Source organism: Calonectris borealis, unplaced genomic scaffold (assembly GCF_964195595.1).
Source record: "Calonectris borealis unplaced genomic scaffold, bCalBor7.hap1.2 HAP1_SCAFFOLD_285, whole genome shotgun sequence".
Lineage (NCBI taxonomy): Eukaryota > Metazoa > Chordata > Aves > Procellariiformes > Procellariidae > Calonectris > Calonectris borealis.
This window is the reverse complement of record NW_027441669.1, coordinates 32,691-42,550: the sequence shown is the minus strand read 5'-3', so window position 1 is coordinate 42,550 and position 9,860 is coordinate 32,691. Positions and strand designations below refer to the sequence as shown.

Sequence of the window (9,860 nt, the reverse complement as noted above, 5' to 3'; positions counted from 1 at the left end):
TCATCACTGTGCATAACAGTTGCTTGCTCTTTCCCTCTCCCAGAGGCAGCACCGAGGACTCGGTCGTCGGTTCCTCTCCGGGGATGTTGTTGATTGCGTCTGGCTCAGGTTTGCATGGGTCGCCTTTGGCCTCATTCTCCTAGCGGCATGGGCGAAAAGGGACAGCTGGACGCTTACTGGCTGTGGGCAGGAGCTGCTGCGGCTGAAGCTGGAGAGGCCAGAAAAAGGTGAAGCAGCTGAAGAATAAAATAAAAAGGATCCAGCTGGCAGCTGCCTCCAACTACAGGCAGGAGCCAGCCTGCCTCACCAGGTGAGGGAGGATCCCTTTTAGCGTAGTCCTCGGCAGATCCGATCACCAATGTGCACCGCACGGTACGTCTGTACGCGTAACCGAAAGCACGCTACAGCCACGCAGAGTGTGGGCGTGTGAGGCTATGTATCTGGTAAGCCTCGTATTGTAAGAGCTGTGAGACACTGATTTATTCTCTCAGGTGGATGACAGTCAAGCGACCGCAGCTACGGAGGAGGAAGGAGACAGAGAGGGAGAGACGAAGATGCGTCTAAACTGTGAAATTCTCCAGCAGCTCTGAGAGCGGGAGCTGCGGTGAGTCCTGGAGCCTCGAGGCCGTGTAGTTCCTCTTCTGCATCCTGGTCCCTCCCTGCCCCTCCGTTCTCTTTCTCTTACTGCGGTCATTTTTTTTTTCTTCTCTGCACCTCTCCCTCTCTCGTTCTCCAGGTCCCCCTCTTTATCTATCATTCTACTTTTCCGGTTTCTTTTTTTCTCTGCGCTTCTATCCTGTTCCTTGTCCCTCTTTTTCATCCTCTGTCTCTGTCCTGCAGCCCATCACTAGTTTTGTCTTTCTCCATCTATCTATCTGTCTTCCTATCCCAATTTCTTATATTTCTCCCCGTCTGCCCGTTAGCCCTTCACAGTTCCTACCCCCCCCACCTCTGTCTGTCTCCATGTCCCTATTTTTTAATTCCCCTCTCTCTGCCCTGTATTCTAGATACATTTTTCCTTTCTTAGATTCTCTTGTTCCTATGTTTTCATTTCTTCCCTGTCTATCCCATGGCCATTTTTGTCTGTATCGTTCTTTCTCTGTCTGGCTCCCTGTTCCTATTCTTTAATTCCTCTGTCTCTCCCTTTCAGCTCATCGGGTTTTTTTGGTATTTCTGTTTATCTCTGTCCATATCACAGTCACCTTCTTTAAATCCTCCCTCTCTGCCCTGTGGCCCATCACTATTCTTTGTATTTATCCATCTCTGTCTGTCTGGTTCCCTGTCATTTCATCCTCTCGGGCCTGTAGCCCATTGCTAATTTTTTTCCTCTGTGCCTCTCTCTGTGGGTACCTTTCCCTATTTTTCAATCCCCCTTCTCTGCCCTGTAGCCGATTGCTGTTGTATTGGGTTTACGCGGTAAGGTTTTGTTAGCTGGGGCGGGGCAGGGGCTGGTTCTGTGAGAAGGGACCAGGAGGCGCCCTCATGTCGGGCACAGCCAGTTCCGTCTCTGAGACGGATCTGCTGCCAATCAAAGCTGAGCCCATCAGCAACGCTGGTAACGCCTCTGTGATGGACGTTTAAGAAGGGCTAAAAAATGCTGTGCAGAAGCTGCGATAGAGGAAATGTGAGTGTTAAAGAGCCCTGCAGACATCAAGGTCAGTGAAGAAGGAGGGGGAGGAGGTACTCCAGGCACCGGAGCAGAGATTCCCCTGCAGCCTGTGGTCGAAGAACATGGTGACGCAGGTTGTTCTCCTGCAGCCCGTGGAGGTCCACGGTGCAGCAGGCGTGCATGTGCAGCCCGTGGAGGACCCCACGCCGCAGCGGGTGGATGTGCCCGAAGGAAGCTGTGACCCCGTGGAGAGCTAGCGCTGGAATGGGCTTCTATCAGCACTTGTGGCCCCGTGGGAGGGACCCCACGCTGGAGCAGAAAAAGAGCGTGAGGAGCAAGGAGTGGCAGAGATGACGTGCGGTGAACTGCTCAGAACCCTCGCTCCCTGTCCCCCTGCATTGCTCGAGGGGAGGGTGTAGAGAAGTCGGAAGCGAAGATGAGCTTAGGAAAAAAGAATAGGGTGGGGGGAAGGTGTTTTTTAGATGTTCTTATTTCTCTTTATCCTACTCTGATTTTGATTGACAATAAATTAAATTAATTTCCCCAAGTCGAGTCTGTTCTGCCTGTGATAGTAATTGGTGAACGACCTCTTTGTCCTTATTTCAACCTACAAGCTTTTTTGTTGTATTTTCTTCCCGTCTTGTTGAGGAGGGGGAGTGATAGAGCGGTTTGGCAGGCGGCCAGCCACGGTCAACCCACCACAGTTTTCTTTTATCAGCGTCTGTGTCCCTATTTTTTAATTCTTCCCTATGTTTCTTTTACCCCATTGCTCTTGAAACTTTAACCTCTCCATCCCTATCTTTTTAATTCTTGCATATGTTTCTCCAACACAGTCGCTTTTGAAATTTTCTTGCTACCTTTCCCTCTCTCAGTCTCCCTGACCTAATTTTAATTTCTTGCTGGTTTCCTGCACACCATTGCTTTCTAAATTTTCTTTCTACAACTCCCTCTATCCATTTCTTTGTTTATAATTCTTAATTCTTCCTTTTCTGTCCTGTATCCTGTTGCTTTCTGCACTTACTTTCTACATCTCCCTGCCCCTATTTGTTAGTTCTTGCCTATCTTTCTTGTACCCAGTTGCTTTTTGAAAGTTTCTTTCCACATCTACCTTTGTCTGGCTCCCTGTTTCTATTTTTTATTTCTTGATAATGTTTTTTTTCCCTATCACTTTAGAATTTTTCCCCGTCCCTTGTCTTGTCTCTGTTTTGTCCCGCTGGTTCCTTCCGCCTCTCTCTCCTGCTCCCTGTCTCTCTTATTTTTTCCTCCCTCTCTCTGTCCCTGTTGTTTTCTGCAATCTCTCTGCTCTCCTCACACAATTGTCCTACTCCCCCTCGCTCTCTTTTTCGCAGTGTCCTGTTTTCTGGCTCCCTGTACCACACCTCTTCTCTATGTTCTTCTGTCCTTCCTCCTGCTTTTCTCTTCCCTTTTCTTCCTCTTTCCCGCTGCATTTGCACACCAAGCCTTGCAGCCAATTCACTGCTGGGATTTCTTACGTGCATTAACAAATAAGCTTTTCCTGACCTTCTCTGTGCCCCTGGATATGTTTGCAGCCCCTGGGGCAGGGCTTGTGGCTGTGGACAGGTGCAGGGGAGAGGGTGATGTGCTGTGGCACTTTGCCAATGGCTGGGACTGGGGCAGCCTAGGTGTGGCCAGTGAGGCCAAGAATGGGCTGGGCTAAGGGCCTCTCGCTGTAAAGGGGGCTGCCTGGGCACGCCTGCCCGAGGGAGCCGACGAAGGGAAAACTGGCTGTGGAGGGAATCCGAGGGGGTCCCAGAGGCAGCTGCCTCCAGCAACGAATGGCCAGTGGCGAGAAAGGATCCCGCCAAGCTGCCCTCGACAGAGCAGACGCCAGCATACGGTGCTGGGAGCTCGTTGTCTCCGCTACGTGCGTGAGCCACCGTGTGTCGAGGAAGCCTTGCGGATGAGGAGCATCTGGGCGTCCGCTGCGTGCCACACAATGGGTGAGGGTCGGGCTGGCGGCACTGCAGAGGAGGAAGGGGCAGATGCAGAGAGGTAAGCGTCGGGGCGGTGAAGGTCTCCTGCCGGCACCGGGAGCTGCGGTAAGTCGCTTGTCCTCCCCTCTGCATCCTGGCCCATCTCTGCCACCCTTCTCCAGATGTCTGCCTGCCTCCTTCCTCCGTCTCCCTCTCTGCCCGCCCACCTACCTGTATGGCTCCCCCAAACTTGTTATTGTTCTTCCAACTCTGCCCAGTACCCTCTTGCCTTTTAAACTGTTTCTATGTCTCTCTCAAACCAGCTCCGTCTCCGTTTTTTTTTTTAGTTTTTCTGCTTTGCTTTGTACCCCAATTACTTTTTAAATTTCATTTCTCTACCTACCAGTATCTGGCTCCCTGACTCTGTTTTTTCATAAATACCTGCCTCCGCTCTGTACCCCATAGCTTTTCAAAGTTTCTTTCTACGCCTCCCTGTATTTGGCTCCCTTTTCCTATTTTTTATTTCTTCTCGCTCTTTCCTTTATCCCATCATCTTAAAAATTTCATCTATACATACATCTCTCTCTCTCTCGCCAGCCTTATTTTTTAATTCTCACCTGGGTGAATTGTATTCTGTCGCTTTTTGAAAGGTCTTCCTATTTCTCCCACTATCTTCCTTCCCATCCCTATTTTAAAAGTTTTTCTTGTGTTTCCCTTTACCTGCCGCTTTCTAGTTTCTCCTTCTATGTATCCCTCCTTCGTCTCCCTGTCTTTATTTCTTAATGTTTTCCTACCTGTCCTGTACCCTGTCACTTTTTAAGTTTTATTTCCATGTCTCCCTCTATCTGGCTCACTATCCCTATTTTTTAATTCCTCCCTTTAGCCAGGGAAGCGTCTGCCCAGGCATGCCTGCCTGAGGGAGCTGAAGAAGGTGAGCTGCCTGAGGACGGAATCTGAGAGGGTCCCGCCAGCAGCTGCCTGCAGCATGGAACGGCCGGTGCCCACGGCGAGGAAGGATCCCTCCGAGCCGTCCCCGAGAGAGCGCACCACCGGCACACGGTGCTGGGAGCTCGGTTCCTCCGTCGGCCGCACGTGCGAGCCGCTGGGAAGCCTCGCGGCGGCGGAGAGTCGAGGCGCCTGCCGCCGAGGCAGAGAGAAAAGCGTCGGGGCGGTGAAGGTCTCCCGCCGGCGCCGGGAGCTGCGGCGAGTCGCGCTTTCTCTCTCGCGCGTCCCGGTCCATCTCTGCCGCCCTTCCCTAGGTCTCTGCCTGCCTCCCTGCCCGTCCCTGCTTCTGTCCCCCTCTCTGCCGGCCCACCTACCTGTCCGGCTCCCCAAAACTTGTTACTCCTCTGCCAACTCTGCCCTGTACCGCTTCACCTATTAATTTGTTTCTATGTTTCCCTCTCTGTGTCTCCCTCTCCTTATTTTTTAAGGTTTTCCTATGTTTTCTATATCCTGTTACATTTTAATTTCTTTTTGTACGTTTCCCTCTCTCTGGCACCCTGTCCCTATTTTTTAATTCCTCCCTCTATCCTGTACTTAATTGCTTTTAAAATTTTCTTTCTATGTTTCCTTCTATCCATCTCCCTGTCCCTATTTTTTAATTGTTTCCTGTGTTTCTTGTACCCCATTGCTTTTAATGTTTTCTCATTGTGGTTTCTTCTATCCATCTCCCTGTCCCTGTTTTTTTAATATTCCTGTGTTTCTTGTACGCAATCACCGTTTAAGTTTTTTTACTACTTTGTCCTCTATCCATCTCCCTGTCCCTGTTTTTTTAATATTCCCTTTTTTCTTGTACCCAATTGCCGTTTTAGTTCTTTTTTTACGTTATCCTCTATCCATCTCCCTGTCCCTATGTTTTAATTCTTGTCTATGTTTCTTGTACTCGGTTGCTTTTTAAAATTCCTTCTACATATCTCTCTATCCGGCCCGTCTTGATTTTTGAATTATTCCTTATATTTCTTGTACCCCATTGCTATTTAGTTTCTCTTTCAATAATTCCCTTTTTCGGGTTCCTTTTCCCTAAATTTTAATTCGTCTCTTTCTTCCGAATATCTTCTCACTTTTTAAATTTTCTTTCAATATTTCCTTCTATTCTCATCCCTGTTTCTACTTTTTAATTCTTTTCTGTGTTTCTTGTAGCCTGTCGCTTTGAAAAATTTCTCTCTATGTCTCCCTCCATCTGATTCCCTGTCCCTATTTTTTAATTCTTCCCTCCCTGCCCTGTTCCCAGTTGCTTTAAAAATTTTCTTTCTATACCTCCATTTATTTAGTTTCCTGTCGTTTTTTAATTTTTTCCTGTCTATACTATAGTCTGTCAATTTTAAATTTTGTGTCTATGACTACTTTTCTGCAGTTCACCGTCTTCATCTTCTAATTCTCTCCGGTCTGTCCTGTACTCTATCGCTTCTTCAATTTTCTTTCTGTGTCTTTTATCAGGCTCCCTATCCGTATTTTTTAGTTCTGTGCCGCGTCGTGTTCCCTGTTGCTTTCTAAATTTACTTTTATGTGTGTGTCTATTTTTTCCCCATTCTTATTTTTAAATTTATTCTTGTCTTTCCTTAAAGCCGTCGCATTTTAAATTTTCTTTCTGTGTCACAGTTTATCCGCTTTGCTGTCCCTATTTTTTATGTTTTCCTGTTCTCTCCCGTACTTGTAGCTTTTAAAATTTTCTTTCCGGGTCTACTTTAAAGAATTTTCTGTCTGACGTTTTAGTTTCTCATCTATCCTGTACCCTGTTGCTTTTGAAATTTTCTTTGTGCGTCTCTCTGTACTTTTCTCCTTATTCTTATTTTGTAACTTTTTCTTGTTGTTCCTTAATGCCTCTGCTTTTATAATTTTCTTCCTATGTCTCTCTCTATCGCCCTACCCTTGTTTTAAATTTTTTTCTTGTTGTTCCTTAATGCCTTTGCTTTTTAAATTTTCTATGTCGATTTTAATCCAGTTCTGTTCCCATTTTAAGTTTTTTTTCATGCTTGTCCTTTACCCAGTCGCTTTTGAAATTTTCTTTCTATGTCTACTTTAACCAAATGACTGTATTTATTTTTAATTTTTTTCCTGCCTGTCCTAAACCCCATCGCTTTTTCGATTTTCAGTCTATGTGTGTTTTTATCAAGCTCCCTATCCCTATTTTTTGATTTATTCTTGTCTGATGTGTACCTTGTCACTTTAAAAATTATATTTCCATGTCTGTCTCTATTTTTTACCCTATCCTTATTATTTATTTTTTTCTTGTCTTAATGCCATCGCTTAATAAATTTTTTCCTGTGTCAACATTTATTATGTTTGCTGTCTTATCTGTTCCCTGACGCTTTTTAAATTTTCTTTCTATGCCTGCGTTTTTCTAGTTTTCTCCCCCCAATTTAAAATTTTTTCCCGTGTTTCCCACACCACAACTTTTAAAATTTTATTTCTGCACGTGGTGGTTTTGGATGGGATAGCGTTAGTTTTCTTCACAGTAGCTGGTACGGGGCTATGTTTTGGATTTGTGCCGAAAACAGCGTTGTTAACACAGGGACGTGGCAGTTATTGCAGAGCGGCGCTTACGCAGCTCGGGGGCTGTTCCGCTCCTCACGCTGCCCTGCCAGCGAGCAGGCTGGAGGTGCACAAGAAGGTGGGAGGGGACACAGCCGGGACAGCAGACCCCACCTGAACAAAGGGATATTCCAGACCCTATGACACGCGTAGCAATGAAACTGGGGGTGGAGGTTTGCGGGGGGGCGCTGCTCGGGACCAGCTGGGCATCAGTCTGTCGGTGGTGAGCAATTGTTTTCATTTGCATCGCTTGTTTTTCTTGGGTTTTATTTTCCTCTCTTCTTTTTTTTTTGTTTCCCCCCCTACATTTTTTTTTAAATTTCTTTTAAATTATTAAACTGTTTTTATATCAACTCTTGCGTTTCTTTCTCACATATATCCTTTCGATTGTCTCCCCATGCTGCTGTGGCGGAGCGAGCGGGCAGCTGTATGGTGCTTAGTTGCCAGCCAGGGTTAAACCACGACCTACGTTTCTGAAGCTGTCAATGGTTATTTTGTAAGTATTTCCTGTCTGTCACCTACCCTGTCCCTTTTCAAAATTTCTAATTTCTACTTTTATCCAGTTTGCTATCTTTATTTTTTAATTTTTTCCTCTATGCCCTGTACCCTGTCGTTACTAAATTTCCTTTCTGTTTCTCAGTTTTACTTCACTGTTGCTATTTTTTAATTTTTTCCTGTCTGTGCTGTACCTAATCAATTCTAAATTTTTCCTTCTGTCTACTTATATTAAGCTGCGTATCACTGTTTTTTAATTCTTTCATGGCTATCGTGTTGCTTTTTACATTTTCTTTCCATGTCTACTTTAACCAATTCTATTTCCTTAATCGCTGTTGCTTTTAAAATTTTCTGTGTAGTTTTATCTCATTTGGAGTCTTTAATTGCCTACCTTTATTTCTTGTCTTTCCTTAATGCCATCGCTTTTAAAATTTTTTTCTGCATCTGTTTTAGTTCGCTGTTCCTATTTTTTTAATACTTCTTTTTTGTCCCTCATCCCCCTCACTTTTAAAATTTTCTTTCTATGCCTACTTTTATTCCCTTTGCTGTCTTTTAAAAATTATTTCTTCTCTTTCTTCTGTGCCATCACTTTCACTTCTTAAATCTTCTTTCTACGTCTCTGTTTTAGTTCGCTGTCGTCACTTTTTAATTTTTCCTTATTTCCTTAATCACTGTTGCTTTTAAAATTTTCTGTCTACATTTATCCAGTTTGCTGTCTTTATTTCTTAATTATATTTTGTCTTTCTGTAGCGGCCTCGCTGTTTAAATTTTCTTTCTCCATGTCTTTTAGTTTGCTGTCCCTTTTTTATGTTTTTTCCTGTATTTCCCTAATGCCTGTCGCTTTTAAAATGTCCTTTCTCAGCCTATTTTTTTTTCTTCGCTGTCTTTTAAGAATTATTTTTTGTCTTTTGTTAGTGCTATCGTTTTTTACATATTCTTTCTATGTTTCTGTTTTAGTTTGCCATTGCTATTTCTTAATTTGTCTTTATTTTCTTAATCCCTGTTGCTTTTAAAATTTTCTACTTCTATCTCATTTGCTGTCTTAATTTTTTAATTATTTTCTCTTGTTTTTCCTTAGTGCCATCGCTTTTTAAATTTTATTTCTCCTTCTCCATTTTAGTTTGCAAATATTTACTTTCTTCCTTATTTCCTTAATCCTATTTGCTTCTTAAATTTTCTGTCTTCTTTTATTATGTGCGCCGTCTTGATTTTGTAATTATTTCTTGTCTTTTCTTAGCATCCTCGCTTTTTAGATATTCTTCATAGATCTCCATTTTAGTTCGCTGTCTGTTTTTTTTGTTTTTCCCTTTATTTTCCTTTTCCCCCTCACTTGAAAAAGTTCTTTCTATGCCTACTTTTTCCTCTCTTTGCTGTCTTTTTAAAATTATTTCTTCTCTTGCTTCTTTGCTGTGACTTTTTAGATTTTCTTTCTATGTCTCCGTTTCAGTTTGCGGGTGCTATTTTTTAATTTTTTCCTTATTTCTTTAATCACCGTCACTTATAAAATTTCTGTCTACTTTTACCACGTTCACTGTCTTTATTTTGCTGTCTTTTCTTTCAGTATTTTCTCGTCTGTCCTCAGTGCCGTTGCTTTTTAAATATTCTCTCTCTTTTAGTTCAGTGTTTCTATTTCATATTTTTTTCCTTTATTTCCCTAATACCCATTGCTTTTTAATTGTTCTTTCTATGCCTACTTTTATCCCCTTCGCTGTCTTTTTAAAATTGTCTTTTCTTTCCTTAGTGACCTCGGTTTTTAAATTTTCTTTCTACATCTTCTTTAGTATGCTGTCCCTATTTTTTGGTTTTTCCCTTTTTTTCCCTAATCCCCCTCTTTTTTTAAATCTTCTCTCTATGCCTACTTTTATTCCCTTTGCAGTTTTCAAAAATAATTTCTTGTCTTCCCTTAGCGCCCCTGCTTTCTAAATATTCTTTCTACGTCTCCGTTTTAGTTGGCCAATGCCATTCTAAAGTGTTTTTCTCATTTCCTTTATTACCGTTGCTTTTAAAATTTTCTGTCTCCTTTTATCCTATTCGCTGTCTTTATTTTGCATTTCTTGTCTTTCCTTAGTGCCATCACTTGAAAAATTTTCTTTCTACATCTCTGTTTTCATTTACTTTCCCTATTTCTGAATTTTTTTCCTCTATTTCCCTAATGATTGTCGCTTTTTAAGTTTTCTTTCTATGCCTACTTTTATCCCATTCACTGTCTTTACTTTTTAATTATTTCAGCTCTTTCTTTTGTGCCATCACTTTTTATATTTTCTTTCTACACCTCTGTTTTAGTTTGC

General features: G+C 43.1%; 1 long non-coding RNA gene across 2 annotated transcripts; it reads left to right on the top strand.

The window, feature by feature from the left end:
- The first annotated feature begins 48 nt into the window (after window positions 1-48).
- LOC142077516 (uncharacterized) lies at window positions 49-2,156 on the top strand. Of its 2 annotated transcripts, none has more exons than XR_012671894.1 (3): window positions 49-227; window positions 492-604; window positions 1,606-2,156. It is a non-coding gene; the product is annotated as an uncharacterized LOC142077516 (long non-coding RNA). The 2 variants fall into 2 exon arrangements; XR_012671895.1 differs by lacking the exon at window positions 49-227 and adding an exon at window positions 252-372.
- Window positions 2,157-9,860: the final 7,704 nt, after the last annotated feature.